The sequence below is a fragment of the Peromyscus californicus genome, unplaced genomic scaffold, assembly GCF_007827085.1.
Source record: "Peromyscus californicus insignis strain IS unplaced genomic scaffold, ASM782708v3 Scaffold_15__1_contigs__length_86483966, whole genome shotgun sequence".
Classification (NCBI taxonomy): Eukaryota; Metazoa; Chordata; class Mammalia; order Rodentia; family Cricetidae; genus Peromyscus; species Peromyscus californicus.
The window spans coordinates 79,866,266-79,883,012 of NW_026294447.1; the positions used below are offsets into that span (position 1 = coordinate 79,866,266).

The 16,747-nt window shown below is 43.8% G+C and overlaps 1 protein-coding gene across 1 annotated transcript in view; it reads left to right on the forward strand.

Annotated features, from left to right (window-relative positions):
* The first annotated feature begins 400 nt into the window (after positions 1–400).
* The window catches only part of Wdr89 (WD repeat domain 89), a 44,991-nt gene continuing 28,644 nt past the window's right edge, over positions 401–16,747 (forward strand). The window contains exon 1 of the mRNA XM_052739576.1: positions 401–473. The gene's annotated coding sequence lies outside the window, so the exon portion shown is untranslated. The remainder of the gene's footprint in view (positions 474–16,747) is intronic.

The window sequence follows — 16,747 nt, forward strand, 5'->3', positions numbered from 1 at the left end:
CCTGCCTCACCCCCAGGCGAAGTTCCCTAGTCTTGGGTAACAACTTCCCGCTCCTGTCTGAGGAAGCGAAGGAAGTGCTGGAAGCACCAGCGTCATCTTAAAGAAACCGGCAAAGCCACATCCGTACGAAAAGGCGGAACCCACGTTGTTCTCGTCGTTGATTGGCCACACATCCAGGAAGCTGGGTGGCAGGGACTTCCGTTAGCCCGACCTAGGGGGCGGGGTTGTATGGCGCGTCCCCCCGTCGGCGAGCCACGCATGCGCAGGCTTCTTGCCCTCGTCCAATCGGAAAGAAGCCGCTCTGCTCCCGTTGCTTTGGCGCCCGCGGTTGTGGACCGCCTCCTGGCTCTGGACCAATCCGCTTCTGCTTCCTCTATGATTTTAACCAGTCAGAGGCGGAGGGCGGAGATCCGTCCGGCCGTGGGCAGAGCGTGGTTTTTCTCCAGCTCCACAGTGTGGGGTGTGCTGCCGAGGTACTTTCTGCTGGGCCGGGCTGGGTGACAATCCCGGAGGGGCAGCTTTCTCGAGCGGCGGCCGTCGTCGTCGTGCGGGATGCGCGTGGAAAGCTCTGGGTGGGGGAGCGCGCAGGGGAGCGGGTGGTGCGGGAGGACGGAGCACGTGCGCGCACGGGAAGCCGGGTGGGTCTCTGAGTGAGTGTCAGGCTGTGTGGCCCACGCCACTGAACGCTTGCTTCCTCTGCGTCAGTTTTCGGTGAAGGGTAGGTAGCCCCTGCTCGCTCGTGCCTGCCCTTCCTCGCACTCATTCCGCACCCACCTCCTCCTGGCTCTGGCCTTTTTCCTTGTCAGCAAACAGACTTTTTCACTTAAGACGCGAAGCCAAGTAATACACTGTGTGCTGGGATGCCAGCTACTATGCCAAGTGACTTCCGTGTGCCGTGTCATCTAGTGCACACAGCTCTACAGAGCTAGGTGCTGGCCTGGTGTGGTGGTGCACACCAGTGATCCCAGCACCGACTGGGACGCAAGAGGATCCCCGAGCTGCAGGCCAGCCAAGGCTTCCTAGGGAGACTTTGCCACACACACAAAACTAATTAATCTACTCGCGCGCGCGCACACACACACGCACACACACACACAAACAAACAAACAAAAAACCCAACAGGTAGGTGCTGTCAGCGTCCTCATCTTCGTTTAAAAAAAAACATTTTAGATATTAACTGTCTCTACTAGGAAACCAGTTAATTGGTTATTGCTATTCACATAATAAGATGAACTGGTAGAAAGGCATCGGGCTAAGGTTCTGGTTCCTAACTTCACGTGTGTGAACCCCAGCTTCTTCAATTGCACGATTAAAATCAATACCAAATTGCTTCTTAGTGTTGTGATAATCCAATGGGGGGAAAAATGGACTTAAAGTATATGTTACTGGTATCACCTCTACCGGTTTCTGCTTGTTTAACGCGTGTGCACAGGATAAGACTGTAACAACATGCAACCTAGGAACAGTGTAAGTGTGAGATACCTGTGTGGACTACTTAGTGGCCTATCGGGGCAGGACAGTATTTATTACCTAAAGAAAAAACTGAGAAGTGTCTGGTTTGTATTTTTATCTTAGGTTTTATATAACATAAGGCAAAAATAAGGCAGCCCACATTACTTTTGGAGTTTTCTTTTTTACTTCTCATCAGTGCTGTTTTGGAGTTCTGTCTTTGTTTAATCTAAGTCATGAGTATGTTTTCTGTGCCTTTTTTTTTTTTTTCTTCGAGACAGGGTTTCTCTGTGTAGTTTTGGTCCCTGTTCTGGATCTTGCTCTGTAGACCAGGCTGGCCTCGAACTCACAGAGATCCGCCTGCCTCTGCCTCCCGATTGCTGGGAGTAAAGGCGTGCGCCACCACTGCCCGGCTAGTGTAGTTTTTTAAGACAAAATTTCTCTGTGTAGCTATGGCAGTCCTGGAACTTGCTTTGTAGACCAGGCTGCCCTCAAACTCAGAGAACTTGATGTTCTCTTAAATACTGGAATTATAGGCCTTTATCATCAACTCAAACTGCAACTTCTGTTTATTATAAATGGAACTGAAGACATTGCTTTTGTTGTTGTTTAAGACAGGTTCTTAAACTGTGTGGTTTTGGCTGGCCTGGAACTTTGTAAACCAGGCTAGCCTGAACTCAGAGCTCCACCTATCTCTGCCTCCTGAGTGCTGAGATTAAAGGCCAGTGCCATCACATGAAGCTTAAGACATTGCTTTTTTGCTTTTCCACTCTAATGCTAAAGAAAATTTAAAAAAAAAAATTAAATAAACAAAATACAAACCCTTTTTTTTCAGTGGTCTCTTTAAAAACAAAAAACAAAGGGAAAAAACCCCCAGGGTCTCATGGTACTCATTCTAGCCTAGAGCTCACTGTATAGTTGAGGATGACTTTGAATTTAAGATCCTCCTACCTCCCTAACTCTGGAGTGTTGGGATTGCAGGTGTATACCCCAATAACCATATTATATGGTCCTTCGGATTGAACCCAGGGCTTTGTGCATTGCTAAGCACACTATACCAACTGAGGCACATCCTCAGCTCAGGTGATTTCTATGTAGTTACTGACCTGATAATTAAAAAATGAGAATATGTGTATTTCTGAAATGGGACCATTTCAGGCTAGTTTAGGTTAATATCTTAGAGTGGATGATATACAAGTCACTGCTAAACTTTCTTTTTTAAGATATTTTATTAAATTTATGGGGGGAGGGCGGAGCATGATACTGCAGCTGTGGAAGCCAGAGAACAACTTGGGAATCGGCTCACTACTTCTGCCATGTAGATTCAGGGGGTCAAATTTAAGTCGTTAGATGAGTAATCTCACTGGTCCTCTTGTTTTTGAGACATTCTAACACTATACTTCAGGCTATCCTGAATTCACTGTTTATCTTAGGCTGGCCTCAAATTTAATCCTCCTTCCTCATAAACTGCCATAGCTGACTACTGCTAAACTTTTGAAAGGGCTTATTAGTTTCATAGGGCTGCTGTAACCAATTACCACAAGCTCAGTGACTTCAGACAGCAACTGGGCAGTGGTGGCACACACTTTTAATCCCAGCATTCAGGAGGCAGAGGCAGGCAGATCTCTGTAAGTTCAAAGCCAGCCTGGTCTACACAGTGAGTTCCAGGACAGCCAGGACTACACAGAGAAACCCTGTCTCAAAAAAACAAACAAAAAAGACTGCACGAAGGGCCGGAGAGATGGCTCAGTGATTAAGAATGCTTTCTGCATTGGGTATGGTGGTGCATTCCTTTAATCCCAGCACTCTGGAAGCAGAGGCACCGGTAGAGGCCAGCCTCATCTACATAGTGAGTTCCAGGACAGCCAAAGCTACAAAGAAAGACCATGTCTCAAAAAACAACAAACAAACAAAAAAAAACCAAAAACCCAAAAAACTTCTGCTCTTGTAGAGGACCCAGGTTTGGTTCCCAGCACCTACATTGGGCAGTCAGAAGCTCTTTCATTTCAGGTCCTGAAAATCTGAAGCTGTTTCTGGCCTCTTCAGGCACTAGCACACAGGCCTGCATAGACATGTGTGCATAGGTCAAAATAAGCAGCACAAATGTATTATCTTTCAGCTTGGTCTAAAATTGTTTACTGGGCTAATGTCAAGGTATCAAAAGCCTCTTGGACGTTTAAGAGGAAGATGTGTTTTTCTAGCCTTTTCCAGCTCCTAGTGACTGTCTATATCTGTTAGCCTGTGGCTCTTTTGTCCTTTTAAAGACGATTTCACACTGTAGCCCCGGCTGGCCTTGAATGTGTGGTAACCTTCCTGCGTTACGCTTCCAGGTGTGGAATTACATGTGTGGACTATCCTGCTAGGCTCAGTTTTCGCTCCTTCTTCTGACAGTCATCTCTGGTGGCTCTTTCCATCGTCATCTCCCTCTGTAACCAAGTCTCCACCCACTCCCGCTTCTGAGGAAACTTGTGATACGTACGGCTTTCCCAGATAGCCAGAAATGATTCGCTCCATCTCAAGATGCTTACTTAGATATGTGAAGCCTTTTTGTCATAATGAATGCTGATGGGTTCCAGGAAGTAGGTGGGATTTAAGTTTCTTTGGGAGCCGTTAGTGAGCCCTCCACAAAGGCTCCGATGGGTGAAACATTCTGATGGAACTGAACTTGCAGTAGGGACTTTAAGAGAAAAGGTTTGTCAGGTACCTGGTAAGTTAGACTTCCAAACAGCTGTGAGAGAACTGAACATCTCTTCAACAGCAAAGGTAACTGAATAATCCTCTGCTATAAAACTAGAATTAATCATTTAGAAAAGTGTCATTGGATTCTAACCTACCTTCAGAATTCATGGGGCTGGACAGATGGCTTAGCAGTTAAGAGCACTGGCTGCTCTTACAGAGGATCCAGATTCAACTCCTAGCAACCACATGGCAGCTCACACCTGTCTGTAACTCCAGTTCCAGGGGATCTGACACCTTCACACAGATACACATGCAAGCAAAAACAACTATGCACATAAAATAAATAACTTTTAAAAAGGAATTAATGTGACTTACATTCAGTTCATGATGACTCTGATGGATGCCATTTTGAATTATTTATGAGATCATAGCATTACTGTTGTTGGGAAAGACTGCGCTTCATTCCGTGGCTTCTTTCCCAGTGTACTGCAATCATAATCATTTTGTATATCTCCCCTGCTTTAAATAGCGTGATCGTAGGTGATGGGAATTTATGATAAGGAAACCAGCCACTCAGACAACCAGATTTGGGAGTGGTATTGCATGGCACAAGGGAGGCAGGATTTTGAGAGTAGGAGGAAAACTGGAAGCTCAAGAGTTCAAGGCCTAGCATTAGCTACACAGTTTGAGGGCAGCCTAAGCACATGAGATCCTGTGTCAAAACAACGACAAAACCCAACTACTTCAGACCTCTGGGTCCTGTTTGCTCCTAACAATATACAGTAGACTTTATGGAGAACTGGACTGATGGGTTTCTCTCTGGTCTCTCAGCAAAAAACACAGCAGCTCTGATGACCAGAGTTCCCCCCTATCTTCACAGAAAGATGCTATCTCTTGCTAGAATTCATAGCTTTTGAGAGACGTGGGTTTGCTTTGCTAAGTACTAGTACAGATACACTGGAATTCGTGTATGAAAAGCCAGCTCCAGAGAGGCATTCGTTACATTAAAAACTTCATAAAGATTTGTGTTTGTTTGCTTTGATTAGGAGGGAAAGGACCAGGAGGAGCACATGTGAGGCAAGTTTCTTGTGGGTCAGGCCTGGAAGTGGCCTCCATAATTTTCCTTCACATTCCATTGGCTAGAAGTCTTGGGCTTAGCTACATATAACTTACCTGTTTTTGCCTAGCTGTTGATCTCTTGTGCTAGCAGTCAGCTAGGACAAAGGCTCATCTAGCCAGCTACTTAGAACTTGCCCTCACAGAGTCCCCAGTTTCCTAATCCTTTAAATTCTCCACTGTGCTGGGCACAGTGGTGTTCGCCTTTAATGCCAGCAGAGTAGGTAGTTCTGTGGGCACAAGGCCAACCTGATCTAGGCTAGCCAGGGCTCCATAGCTCCATAGACCCTGTCTCAAAAACAAAACCAAAACGGATAAATTCTCCATTGGTATTTGGATGTCTTTAGACAACACTATTGTGCAGGACCCACCCTCCACCCCCCCACCCCCCAGCCCGGGCTGATGTTAGACCCATGTTTCTGTTAGATCCACAGCCAAAAGCTGCTCTCTTTTGCTCTGATGAAGTCTGGGCTTACAGTCAGAAACCGCCATACACATTTTTCTGTTTTCTGGCTGAGTAGTGTATGAAATGAAGACATGACCTCTTCAAGGTAGTAGACTGTACAGGACCAGTAGACTGAACAAGGCCTGGGGAGAGGGAGCAGGGATGCGAGAGAGGGAGAGAATAGAGGGCAAAGAGAACCAAAAGCAGAGGACCAAGAAGGCAAAGGGGAGAGAGAAAGTGTGGTCGAAATGCAGGGTTATATAGGAATCAGAAGCTGGGGTAAGGGAAGCAAAGTTGGGGTTTAGGATAGGGGATGGGATGAGAAGAGCCTGAGAGGAGCCTGGAAGCCAGCATGCGCTTTGGTATGTGATATACCACAGTCAGCCCTTTGTCCCGGGTTTCTTTCGGACCTGATCAGAGTCTCTTCAATGTTTCTCATTAACTTTATTCAATGTTATTAACTGTTAATGCGACATAATAAACAGCTAGAAGAGAGAATGTTTTACCATTGAGTTGTATCCTTAACCCCTTCCTATTAAACTATTTATTTATTTTTGACATAGGGTCTTATGCAGGCATGCCTCATCAAGGCTGACTGGATTGTGATTGTGTACCTGTTCCTTGTAGTCGTCCTGTTCCCCCCCCCCCCCCCCCCGCCCCCTCCTCCCCCAAGATCTTCCTGCCTCTGACTCTCAAGTGATAGAACTAAAGGTGTGGGCCCCCACTGCCCAGTCCTTTTCTCTTTTTTTGCTTTGTTTTTTGAGACAGGGTTTCTCTCTCCTTGTAGCCCTAGTTGTCCTGGAACTCGCTCTGTAGACCAGGCTGGCCTCAAACTCAGAGATCTTACCTGCCTCTGCCTCCCAATTTCTGAGATTAAAGGCATGCGCCACCACTGTCCCAGCCTCTCTTTTCTTTCTCTGACTTTAAACCCACTTCCTAGCCAAGGATGACCTGCTGGGTTGACAGGCATCCATCACCACACCAGGTTTCCATGGTGTTGGGTAATGGACCTAAGGCTTTGTACATGCCAGGCAAGTACTCTACAAGCAGCTATACCCTCAAGCTCCTATTTCCTCTCTCCTTGAAACATGGTCTTACTTTGTAGCCCAGGTTAGCCTTGAACTCACTCTCCTTCTGCCTCAGCCTCTGGAGTGTTGGAAGCACAGACATGTGATCTGTCCCTGAAGTAAGGGGAGGGAGTAATGGGACTGTAGGGCAGGAAGGCTCTGCTGAGCAGGTCCGTGTTCATCCAGGAACCCTTTGCTTTTTCCTCTCTGGCTAGAACACTGCCATCATCCTTGGTGTAGGGATAGTTATGAACCTTATATTCCTTCAAGTTACATATCTCAGCAGTTGACATGCTTCCTGTTAAATGATGCACAGAATTGAAGAATAGGGGAGGGCTGCTACATGTTCTGGATGTTTTCGGAAAGTCACTCTGGATGTTCCATCTTTCTATACGTTTGAAAAAGTTAATTAGTAGTTAACATTTTTTTTTTTTGGTTTTTCGAGACAGGGTTTCTCTGTGTAGCTTTGCGCCTTTCCTGGAACTCACTTGGTAGCCCAGGCTGGCCTCGAACTCACAGAGATCCGCCTGGCTCTGCCTCCCGAGTGCTGGGATTAAAGGCGTGCGCCACCACCGCCCGGCTTAGTAGTTAACATTTTAATTTTGCCAGTTTTCAGGATTTAAAATGTTGGACAAGGGGAAGGAGGGAAAAGACACTTGTCTTCAAGGACTATTAAGTGTGTAAGTGGGTGCATATTGAAATAAATAATGGCTATAATCTCTGTTTATTTGATTATTCATTTATTTGACAAACTTTCTGTAGTCCAGGTTGGCTTCTAACTTGTTACCTTCTGCCTCAGCTCTCTCTCTTTTTGATGCACACACACACACACACACACACACACACACACACACACACACACACGCATGCACATACAAAGGCACAAACATGCATGCTCTTGCTCTTTCTTGATTGCTTTCTCTGGCTGCTGAAGATTGAATCGAAGGTCTTATGCACGCTAGATGATCCCACTCCCACTTCACAACATCCCCAGCCCTGCTGTTTGTCCTTTTAGATGTGCTGGTGATGGAATATGGGGCCTCACACATGCTTGAGTAAGCAATTTTCCACAGAGCTACATCTCCAGCTCCTTGCTGTCTGAAGAAAAAAATTTCTGGCTGGATGTGGTGGTGCTTAGTCTCAGGAATCCAGAGGCCAAGGCAAGCTAATCTGTGTGTTCAAGGCCAGCCTGGTCTACACGGTGAGTTCCAGGACAGCCAAGGCAGAACACAGAATTTTAGTGAAACTGCTTGGGTTACTCCTGTATCTTCACTGCCTTGCAACCTTGGTCTGTTTATTTTTAACTGCTCTGTTTATGCTTCAGTTTCCCCAGCTGTGAAACTGAATAGCAATAAGCACCTCTTAGGATGTTGTAAATATTTGAAGGGCTTAACTGTGCTTGACAAACACTGCTAATTGAATAAAATTCCTCCCCCTTGACTTTATTTGACATTATTAATTATTAATGTGATAAAAGATAGATGGATGATCTATTTATTTTTACATTTTATTTTTTGTGTTGGGACAACTTGAGGGGGTTAGTTTACTTCTACCATACGAGTTCTAGGGGGTCAAAGTCAAGGCTTGACACCAGGCTTGATGTCAAGCACTTTTACCTACTGAACTGTTTCTCTGGCCCGCTAATTTTAATTATATCTCAAAATTGATGGTGTGTTTGCTTATTTTGTTTTGTTTATTGAGATGGGGTCTTTCTACATAGCCCTGGCTGTCCTGGAACTTTCTATGTAGACCAGTTTGGCCTTGAACTCAGAGGTCTGCTTGGTTCTGGGTAAGCATTGCAGCTTGGATGGAAAGGTATCCTGGCAGTCAGGAGCCAAGTCTCTGTATGTGTAGCAGCTTACATCTCTGCTCCAGGGAAAGGTTCTCCAATGCAAGTGTAACAACTCTGTTCTGTTAGGGGAGAGTTTCTCCTGATAAGTTGTTACAGCTCTGCTCCTCTAGGGGAAAGCTTTCCTAGCGGAAGTGATACAGTTCCGGCTCTGCTGAAAGTTGTTACAGCTGAGCTTGGCTCCATGGAAAATATCACACGGCACAAACAAACCTCACTCATAATCTTTATCAGAAAGGAAGAATCGGGAGGGTGGCTGCTTCTAGTGTGAGAAGCAGCAGCAAAGTGAACAGGGTACAGAGCTTTTATATTGGGGGGAGGGCAGGGCAGTGCTTTCCAAGGTGCCTTGGGATTGGTGGGTTTTTGTAACCTGATTCTGGGGCAAGATCAGGGATTGGTGGGATTTCCCGCTCAGGGATTGGTGGGATTCTGCAGTCTGCCTTGGGGGAAAGCCCAGGGATTGGTGGGATTTCCTGCTCAGGGATTGGTAGGATTCTGCAGTCCGGGGGGGAAAGCCTAGGGATTGGTGGGATTTAAAGCCCTGGTCCTGGACAAGTGTACTATCTTGTTCAGCTTCCCCTTACCTTTTAAGCTTTTCTTCACTTAGTTATATGCAATACCCAGATGTGGTAGTGTACACTTGTAATCCAAGAACTTGAGTGAAAGTTTGAGGCAGCCCCTATGATCCTGTCTCAAATGACAAAACCAAAAGAAAAAGTAAAAGTAATGCGATTAAATCTCTACCAATTCACAGAAATAGCTTAATGACTATAGGAATTTATTGGGGGGGGTTAACTCACAATACAGGAAATAGGGATTGTAGCAGAATCCTGGAAAGGTGAGGCACACAAAAGAACTGGTAAATAACATAAGTGGGAATTAAAAAAAAACCCAGGGTCCGGGGAAGATCTGAGATTTGTTGATAGTCACCTTCCCTCAAAAGTAAGCCAGGGTAGTCCTGTACAGATGTTTTCCCATAAGGCCAGCTCCTGTTATCTGTGATACTGCCGATCCAGCTCATATGGAAGGCTCTGGATGGTGCCTCCTTTTCCTACTGTGTTGGCTTATTTTTGTGAGCACATACTAATTATACTTATACATGGCTTTCATCATGACATTGTCTATGCTGTATTTAACTTGTCCCGTTGCCCCCTGTTGCCCCACTGCTGTAGACTCCCGTCCTCATAACTAGTCTCACCTGCATTTTTCAAGACCATGGAAAACCGAATGAGTTCAATGAATTGCTGGCATGAGTCTGGGTGAGGCATTATTTATAGGGGCATGAGGCCCTGTTGATTACATCACTTAAGTAAATGTCTCTTCCTCACCCGTGTTGTTACTTCTTGGCTGCTGTCAATCTTTTTATCTTGGTTCTGATTCTCTTAGAACCTTTCTTCTTCTCCTTGGACCCTTAGTCCTGTATTATTCAGACCTAAGGTTGTTAGCATGCATAAGGTCAATCTATTTTCAAGTAAGGAAGAAAGAAAATAAATGTTGAAGCTAATTTTTTCATGTTTCCCCCTACCTGTGATGCTTCTAGCCTTAATTTAGCACTGAATTATTTTTGAAGGTATTCTAAACTTTCTCTTTAAGATTATAAAGTATTTTTGAGTCTTAATTAAGACCTAAGAAAGGAATTTGAGACTAACACAATCCTCTGGGCCATTCTCAAATAATGCAACGTATGAGTCATTGGGCTATTTTTATCTTAAATGATTAATGTGTAGGTTTGTGTTTTACATAAAAATATAATGTTATAAAGTACTGCATTCTGGAAATTTAAGATCATCCTATCCTTTTTGTGAAGTAAAAGTAGCATTTTGAATACTTGCTAAGTTTCTCAAAGTAGCTAGAGAGTACATTAGTGCTTAATATTGAATGCTCTCTGCAGATAGAGAACTTTGTAATATTGAAATCTGACCAATTCCTTGGCTTCTTCAGTTCTGTCTTCCTGGAGTGTACTGGTCAGTTTATGTCAACTTGACACAAGCTAGAGTCATTGGAGAGGAAAGAGCCTCAACTGAGAAAATGCCCCCATAAGATCAGGCTGTAAGCAAGCCTGTAGGGCATTTTCTTAGTTACTGATTGATGTAGGAGGGTCCAGCACATTGTGGGTCTGGACTGTATAAAAAGGCAGGCTGAGCAAGTCATGAGGAGCAAGCCAGTAAGCAGCACTCCTCCATGGCTTCTGCATCAACTGCTAGGTTCCTGCCCTGTTTGAGTTCCTTTCCTGACTTCCTTTCCTGATGAACAGTGATACAGAAGTGTAAGCTGAATAAGCCCTTTCCTCTCTAAGTTTTTTTGATCATGGTGTTTCACCACAGCAATAGTAAACCAAACTAAGACGTGAAGTTTTATGAGAATGAAGGAGGTTGGCATGAATTGACAGTCTCAAAGCTGTGATTGTGGATGGTTCATCAAGATGTTACTTTTAGTTTATTTCTTATTTCTTATGTAGACCTGCTATATATATAGAGAGTTGATTGCTTCTTCTGAGGCTTTAGGGTAGTTTTGTGAGCCTTCCTGTTTAACCTGCCATTGTTACATATATGAGAGTACGTCTTACCTTTGTCTCCTTGTTCTCCTCTACTGAGTACATTTTGTGTCTGTATTTGCCTATGCTCACAGGAAGCAAGCCACAGATTGACAGAATGATTGACACACACCTGTGATCCCTGTGTTTAGGAGGCAGAGTCAGGAGGATTGCTGTGAGTTCAAGACTTGGCAGGAACACATAGTGAGTGCCAGACTAGCCAGGGCTGCATAGTGAGACCCCGTCTCATAAAGTTACAAAATGTTTTCTATCCTTATAAAGTTTATACTCTTTAGTAGGCAGAAGCAATGTAAAACAAAATAATTAACACATCAATTTACTTAGCATATTGCTGCATGAATATCACAAGATATTGATATTTAGAGGAAGTTGAAATTCATTTTGTACTGGATTAATAAGATGTAACCAATGTATGTAACCAATAGAAGTTGAAGTCAATCTTGAGGTATAGATAGGAGCTAGGTGACTAAAAAGATGTGGGCTTATTTTTTATTTATTTATTTATTTATTTGGTTTTTTGAGACAAGGTTTCTCTGTGTAACATTCCTGGCTGTCCTGGAACTTGCTTTGTAGACCAGGCTGGCCTTGAATTTACAGGGCTCTGCCTGCCTCTGCCTCCCGAGTGCTGGGATTAAAGGTGTGCGCCACCACCGCCTGGCCAGGATGTGGGATTCTTAGGGAGAATAGCAATCCTTTTTGTAATTCTGTTCTTGGGAAAATATTTTCCTGACTAACACGTTTTACCCACTGGAATGTCAATGGCTATAAAGTGCAGTCATTTTTAAGTTCAGACTTTCATTTAATACCTGTAGTTCATACAGAAACAAGAGAATTACTATGATATTTATCATTATTAAACATTTTGTTAGCCAGATGTGGTGACACATGCCTTTAATCTTAACACTTAGGTGGCAGAGGCAGCTGGATATCTGTGGGTTTAAGGCCAGACTAGTTACATAGTGAGTTCTGGGTTGGCCAGGGCTTCAAATTGAGACTTTGTCTGAAAAAAAAAAATTGTTTTTCTTTTTGTTTTATGTATTTAAGAAATAATTATGTTTGGTTGTGGTGATTCATGCCTATTATTCTCAGCATTCAAGAAATGGAGGCAGGAGGATTGCTAGGAATTCCAAGTCAGCCTTCTCATTGTGTGAGACCTTTCCTGTGAAGATGTAAACAAATATTCAGTCCAAATAGGGTACAACAACAGATCAAATTAATGATCCTACCAATGTCCAGCTTGGTGAGTCAGTGCCTTTATTGGGGCTACGTACAGGAGTATGAGTGAGTGGTTACTTACAGAAACTGACAGATACAACTGAGAGGCAGCTTGCATCATTGCAAAGCCTAGCCAGCCTGGGTGCTGACTGATGAAATCTATCTAATGCTATCTTGGAGCTCTCTGCACCACATGGAAGCAGTTTGTGGAGCAGAGTCTCTTCTCTTCAGCAGTCTTTATGGCTTTTATAATCCTGGGGAGGGATGGGCCTTGTGAATCTGGTAAGTTTCAGGGATTTCCTGAGACTTGTGAGTTGAATATTTCCTGAGTCTTAAGTAGTGTCTCTCCTGACTTCCAGGCCAGCCTAGCTATAATGTCTTAAAACTCACCCCCTTCCAAAATAAAGAGAAAGGTTTATGAACTATGTATATGTTTATTTTCTAGTCAGTGCCACACTGAATTTCAGCACTTTTCATCGCAGAAAATTAGTTTCTAAGAACAAAACAATTTCAGAATTTCTCCACTGGGGTGGGTGTGGTTATGCACACCCACCATACTAACACTTGTAAGGTGAAGTTGGAGAATCAAGTTCAAGGCCAGACTAGGCTACATGAAATCCTGTCTCAAAAAAAAAAAAAGTGTGTGTGTTTCTCCTGTGTGAAGTAAGATTTCCTTATCTTGTATTTTTAATCTTGCCATCTTTGTCCAGGACCAGTCTAGGTGCTAAATTAAATGTTTCCTGGCCTCTGTGTTAGTAGCAAGGTTGCTGCAGAGAAGTGATAGGAAGAAAGGCTGATAATGGAAAGGTAAATACTGAAGGGACACCAAGGGCCGTTAACTCAGTAGGGCTCGTTATCTAGTTTATTCTCATCTTTTCCTTCATCAGAGGTGATTTGATTGTGAATCTAGATGAGTAAGATTTGAAGTTAAGGGAAACAAATCATAGGAAAGCCCATTTTGGATATATTTGAAAGTTTGGCAGTGTGTACAAGAAGGTGTAGGGATTTGAGCAAACCCTAGAGTAAAGGGATTGGAATTTGAAGAGAGATCTGAGTTGAGGTGAAAGTCTGGATGCTCATGTGGTGGAAATAATTTATCTTGTTTAGGGAGAGAGAAACGTCTGAGAAAACTTCAGTTCCATTTCAGTTGTCAGAGTTGGCTTCAGAAACACCTGTTACTGTGAAAATGCTGTTTGGAGACTAGAGTTCCATCCCGAGTCAGTAATCCTGCATTCTCTACTGTAGGATCTGGAGACTAGAGTTCCATCCCGAGTCAGTAATCCTGCATTCTCTACTGTAGGATCTGGAGACTAGAGTTCCGTCCCAAGTCAGTAATCCTGCATTCTCTACTGTAGGATCTGAGTAATCCTGCATTCTCTGCTGTAGGATCTGGAGACTAGAGTTCCGTCCCGAGTAATCCTGCATTCTCTGCTGTAGGATCTGGAGACTAGAGTTCCGTCCTGAGTAATCCTGCCTTCTCTGCTGTAGGATCTGGAGACTAGAGTTCCCGAGTAATCCTGCATTCTCTACTGTAGGATCTGGAGACTAGAGTTCCCGAGTCATCCTGCATTCTCTGCTGTAGGATCTGGAGACTAGAGTTCCGTCCTGAGTAAGCCTGCATTCTCTACTCTAGGATCTGGAGACTAGAGTTCCCTGAGTAAGCCTGCATTCTCTGCTGTAGGATCCACTGCTAGATGGCAGTATTAACCAGCGCCACAGGCAAGGAAGGCAGGTATTGAAGTGATGGGGCCAGTGTGAGGCAGCGAAGTAGCAATCCGCAGGTCATTGTCTTCACTCATTTTTATCCTTCACATCAGATCTATAAAGTAAGTAAAGTGTTCTTTCTCTTAATAACGGGTGTTTACAGGGTGATTCAAGAATTACAGCTCTGTTGTTTCTCTGTTAAGCTCTTTTACTGTGTTCAGAAGAGAGGAAATGAGTTTAGAACTTACAAGATTCTGATCTTATGATATTGAACAAATGTTTAATGCCTTATTGCATACATATTAGAAAAGACTAAATATAAAGTTTTACCGGTGTTTTTTAAAATGTTTATTATTATTATTTTTAATAATAAATAAATAATAAAAAAATATTTACTTTTTATTTATTTATTTATTTATTTTGAGACAAGTTTTCTCTGTGTAGCCCTGGCTGTCCTGGAACTAACTCTGTAGACCAGGATGGCCTTGAAGTCAGAGATCCACTTGCCTCTGCCTCATGAGTGCTGGGATTAAAGGCTTGCACCACCACCGCCCAGCTATTTTTATTATTTTTAATTATATGTAGGTGTGTGTTCACATGAGTATAGATGCCCATGGAGGCCAGAGGCATCTGATTCCCTGGAGCTGAATTTACAGACACTTGTGAGCCATGTTATATGGTTTCTGGGAACCAGACTCAGGTTCTCCAGAAGAGCAGCAAGTGCTCTTAACCACTGAGCCATCTCTCCAGCCCCACCACTTACCGTTTTGATTTACATTTCAACATACTCTTAGAGTATTCTCCTAGCTTGGAGTGTTAAATAGTGAGCCTATCTATGAATGCAAAAGAAGGCATCACTAGCCGTCAGTTTGGAAAGGTCTTACGATTCTGCCTGGTCTGAAGGACTGTGCTTACTGTGCCTATTTGCCTTAGATTTGATCATCCCTAGTGTCCAGAAGTCTTGTCTCGCCTCATCTTAGTCTCTGGTTAACAGTGGACATTTATCATCAGCATTAACACATTTCTGCTTGGTTACTTAGGTAACATTTTAGAGTAACATTGACACTGAATGTACCTGGAAAGTGTCTAATTGTGTTTGCAGGTTATGCTGACTAATTTTATGTCAACTTAAACTAGAGTCATCTAGGAAGAAGGAACCTTAATTGAGAAATGTTCCCACCAGATTGGCCTGTGGTGCATTTCCTTCATTGATGATTGATGTGGAAGGGCCCATATCATGTGGTCAGAGGGCATTGGATCCCCTGAGATTAGAGTTACAGCTGGTTTTGAGTCACCATGTGGTTCCTAGGAATTGAACCTGGGTCCTCTGGAAGAGTAGCCAGTGCTCTCAACTGCTGAGCTGTCTCCCCAGCAACTTTGTACCAGTCTTGTTTTATGTATATGCATGTATGCTGTATGTGTTAAAGTGTACTGTTTGTGTGCAGTGCCTGCAGGGGCCTCAGAAGAGGGCCTAGGACCCCCTGGAAGTGGAGTTACTGACAGATGTGAGCCACTGTGTGGTGTAGGGAAATGAACCCAGATCTTCTGTAAGAAAAGGAAGTGCTCTTAGTCATTTCTCCAGCCCTTCTACTTTATCATGGTACTGTGTTTCCTTCTTGTGGAGTGGGCCTTAAGTCAAATCAGGTGTGATGGCTATTCTTGTCAACTTGTATATCTGTAATGAACTACAATCCAGATATGGAGAACATACCTGTGAAAGATTTTCTGCTTCGTCTGGAGTGGGTGAACTCACTTCTAGTCCAGACCTTTGAGATAGGAAGATGCACCTTTGACCTGGGCTACACCTTCTGCTGGAAGTCTATGTGAGGACATGGAAGAAGGAAGCTCTGGCTCTCCGACTACTTGCCCTCACTTTGTCAGCCCATCCATTCCTTCGCTGGCATTGGAGCCTACTTCTTCTCAATTCCAGCATATACAGAAGACCAGATGAGACACCCAACCTCATGGGGCTGACCAACTACTAGATTCTTAGACTTTCTATTCACAGATAGTTAATGTTGGATTAGCTGGACTGAAGCCTGTAAGTCATTTCAGTAAATTACACACACACACACACACACACACACACACACACACACACACACACACACACATTCCATAAGTTCTGTGACTCTAGAGAACCCTAACCAATACATCAGGTATTGGTTGGTTACTCCTACAAGCTTTGTAGCTTTGTGCCACCATTAACACTAGCCCGTCTTGCAGGCAGGGCATCATTGTCAATCGAAGGTTTTGTGACTGGCTTGGTATTTACATTTCTCTTTAGGTAGCATACAGAATACCTTCCTGTACCAAAGATGCTAGAACATAGGAATCCTCGCTATGTAGACACCAACTCGACTTCTCCATGTTCAATGAGTTGTGTAGGTGTTGTCTTTAGCAGTGGGGCTTTGCTGTCAGTTTGTGCAGAACAACCTATAGTCTTGGCAACAGCCTGGGTTGTTTGGACAACAACTCAATTAGATGTAACCCAATCCCAAGGATAGAAGTTTTATTTGGTGACAAGAGATATCCAGGTGGGGCCCTATCTCCTTCATTTTTTTGCAATTTCATTTAAATCACCTTCATATATGTATGTCTTTTAGGAAACTTCTGTTGTATTAGATTTTCATAATGCCCCTCCTATGGCCCTTAGTTTTAGCTGTCTC